Raw genomic sequence first — 3,961 nt, 5'->3', positions numbered from 1 at the left:
TCTGCCCTCTGTGGTTGTCATCTATCTGGCCCAAACCTTTCACGCTGCTTCTTCTTTGATGAGAGTCCCACCTCCGGCTGGATGGGAAAACCCTGCTGGGACCCCAGATCGGGAGAGCCAAGAGGAAATGGTCACAGCAGCCCACCCCAGGTGTGACCCGAAGCTTGGGGTGGGAGCCGGCTGCTGGATGTGGCGGAGGCGTGGTCAGGCTTTGGGACTGAGCAGAGAAGTGATGAGGGGCCTGGACTTGGTGTCAGAACTTTACGGGTTCCCGTCCTGGCTCCGCCCCTTGCCAACTGTGTGATCATGAGAGCACGGTTTTGCCTCTCTGAGCCTCAGTTTCTTCGTTTGTAAAGCGAGATCTCACTGGCCTGCTGGGGGCACTAAGTGAGGCTGTAGTGACTGCTGTCCGGTGTGTGCTGGGCACCCTTCTCTGCCCTTCATGTTCCTCAGCGCCTCTAGTCCTCCTGCCAGCCTGGGTCATGGCTGTGACTACTCAGTCTTGCTGATGGGGAAACTGAGTCATGGGGTGATCCCGGAGAAGCCGGATCGGCAATGCACTGGTGGACTCCAAGTCCAAGTCCGGACTCCGCTTCCTGAGCACCGCCCCGGCATACAGCAGGCACTCAGAGAGTGCTCCAGAGCTGGGGAGGCAGAAGACAGCGCCTGGGGCAGAGTGCGTGAGGGTGGCACCGTGACACTCAGGGGCGGTTAGCAGGGCGGCAGTTCCCCGCAGCGCCTGCCGTGGGCGGGGCTGCCGGCGGTGCTGACAACCAGGCAGCTCCTGACTCAGCCACTGCGGGGCGGAGCCTGCGTGGGAACTCCCTGGCGAAGGGGGCTCTCGGCCCCCCGAGGTGCCCTCGGAGGCGGACTGTCACGCGGCAGCTCCCTGAGCCATGCAGCGCGGGATGTGGGCGAAGCCTCCGCCTGGGAGCTCGGGGGCTAGTCGGCAGTGAGGGTGGGTGCTCTATGCGGGGGCTGAAAAACAGCTCTTTTGGCTTCAGCCTCAGGAGCCAACAGACCGTCGGGTCATCCCAGTGACCGGTTTCTGCTGCTTCTTGCATACCTCCTGGGGCAGGTGTCTCACCACTCGTTCCACTTGGGGTCAGCCCTGGCTTTTAGTTCTTTCTTGGATTGAGACAGTGGCTTCATCTCTGTGACATCTCCCCATGAGATTCAGTTCTGCCCTGTGGAGACACCAGCCTTTTGTTTTATTATAGTATTTTTTTTTTTTCCACCTGCAGGGAGGTGGAGTAGTAAGGAGAGGAGGACAGATCTGCTTTCAAATCCCAGCTCCCTTCCTTACCAGCGCTCTGACTCTGGGCAAAAGGTCTTACATCTGAGCCGCTGCTTTGTCACCTACAAAATGGGAATGAATAGGATCCCTCCTGCGTTTGCTGTGAGGATTGACTGAGAAGATAAAAGCCCCCAGTGCAGGGCTTGGCACATAGTAAGCACTCAATGAGCAGCAACCATTGTTCAAATTAATTCTAATTTCTCTCCCATGTAAAAATCCCGTAACGTACTTACAGCTCTCGAGTGCCCCTCAAGATCTCCGTCCCAGGTTCAATCCCCCCTCCCTGGTTTCCAGAACCTCCCCATGGAGTGTGTGTGCGTACATGTGCATGTGTGTGTGTACAAGCACACAAGTGTAGGCAACTCAGTCACGACTCTCGGTGCTCCGCCCCCCGCTGGAGGTGTCCTGGCATTTCCCACCCGCCTTGCTTGCACTTCTCCTGAGTGCGCTTTATTTTGTCATTAGCATGACCTGGGGCTTTGAAAGCAAATTCCATTATAGAAATGACAGCTGGCAGCCCTCGCGAATGCCTTCTTGCTTTGAAATGGATGATACAGAACTCTGAGGACTCTACTAGCCTCTGAAAGGCAGTTGGAGCTCAGGGCTCCTGAGAGGGCTGAGCTTGGGTACTAGAACACCGCGCTGGGGTGTTAACTTTAAGTCCTAATAATGTTCCTAGTTTCCAGGCCAGCACTGGGCTGTTTTCACTCTGGGTGTCACCTGGAAAATGCCATTTAGGATTTTAATTTTGTCCTGAGACTGAGTCAAGTCCCCAGAAGGCCTGGTGAGGGGAGCAGTCCGTCAGGGAACCGAGTTTGCCTTCCCGCTGACAGTTGCAAACTTTATCACCTTGTCAAGTCGGTTCATCCTCCCATGCCTCTGTTTTCTTAGCTGGGAAAGGGGAAGACTGATACCACTTCCCAATTAGGATCTTCAAAGGGCTCAAAGGAGAAAGGAACGTGAAGGCGTGTCCTTCTGCAAAGAATATGCAGCTACCACCATCACTGCTGCCCTTGGGCAGGTTCTCTGGGGGCAGAGGGTCTGAGTGGTGATGGGCTGTGTGGAGGCCGACTGGAGTCGAAGCTGGAGGCGAAGCTTCCCACAGGGAGGAATTTGCAGGTGATTATCTGAGACCTGTTGTCACTGCCTGCAGGAGAGCCTCAGGCGTGGGGATGCTGCATTCATTGTCAGGAGCCTCTGTACAGAGTACTAATAACAAAGTGTCTGGTGGTTTTAGCAGCCCTAACCCAGCAGGTGGATCTTTTCCTCATCAGATGTCACACTGAGTTTTCTCCCCTCTCACTTGTCAGTGGTACTTCCCTGGCCTCCTGTCTTTTGTTGGTCACTTAACAGAGATGGATTTCAGGGACCAGGAAGTATTGATTAAATCACATCTCTAAATTACTCTGCTGTCTTCTCCAAAACACTGATGATGGTTTTCTGTGAAGGCCCCTGCCAACAGAAAGCTTTTCACTTCAGAGACCAGACTCCGTTTCTCTTTGTTTAACTCAGCGGCCTGCCCATGGTGTTGGATACATAGATAAATGGGTGATGGAGGGAGAGACGGAGGAAGGGAGGAAAGGAGGGAGGGAGGAAGGGGTTAGGCAGGAAATGATGGATGAATGGAAAGATGGAGGAATGAATGGATGGAAGGAGGGATGGGAGAATAGAGAGATGATGGACGGAAATTCAATTTACAGCAGAGAACTTGTCTTTAGGAAGAAGCATTACTTTTTTTTTTTATGCAGTCATTAACTTAACAAATGTTTACTGAGCATCTACAATACGCCGAGTAATTGGAGCACAGCAATAAAAGAGACACCATTCCTGCCTTCAAGGAGCTTCTCCTTCACTGCGGAGAAGAGGTCTGTTAAGTTCGAGTGTAGATGAGGATACATGGTACTCAGTTCCCGGGTTGCTTGGTGGAGACACCCAGTGCAACCGGAGGGGAGTCTTCAAGGGAGAATGCTTCTTGAAGGAAGGGGAATCAATGACCCTTAGCCTGAAAAACACCTTTAAAAAATTATATATTTATTTATTTTTGGCTGCGTTGAGTCTTCGTTGCTGCCCGCCGGCTTTCCCTAGTTGCGGCAAGCGGGGGCTACTCTTCGTTGTGGTGCGAGGGCTTCTCATTGAGGTGGCTTCTCTTGTTGCAGAGCACGGGCACGCGGTCTCAGTAGTTGTGGCTCCCGTGTTCTAGAGCACAGGTTCAGTAGTTGTGGCACACAGGGTTAGTAGCTCCGCGGCATGTGGGATCTTCCCGGACCAAGGCTCGAACCCATGTCCCCTGCATTGGCAGGCAGATGCTTAACCACTGCGCCACCAGGGAAGCCCTGAAAAACACTTCTTTGCAAATTGTCTCGACTCATCTCTTAACCTCTACATTTGGTGTTGGTTGTATTTCTTATCAGGCTCTCGATCTTTTTTGGTTGTGAGTTTTATAAAGACTTTTAAAATAATGTGTTCTGATGCTTCCCTAGGGGATGCTTCCCTGATTTCTTTGACTCCCCGCCAGGGGAGCACGCTGGCCTAGGAGTTGAGAAGCCTGTTCTGAATCCCAGCTCTGCTATTGACTTACTGCGCAGCTTGGGCAGGCGGCTCTCTCTGTGTAGGCCTCAGTTGCTTTGTCTGTAAAATGACCCAGTCTTTTCCACTCCGAGGGTC

Source organism: Phocoena phocoena, chromosome 2 (genome assembly GCF_963924675.1).
Source record: "Phocoena phocoena chromosome 2, mPhoPho1.1, whole genome shotgun sequence".
NCBI classification, from domain to species: Eukaryota; Metazoa; Chordata; class Mammalia; order Artiodactyla; family Phocoenidae; genus Phocoena; species Phocoena phocoena.
Note: the sequence above shows the minus strand (reverse complement) of the source record.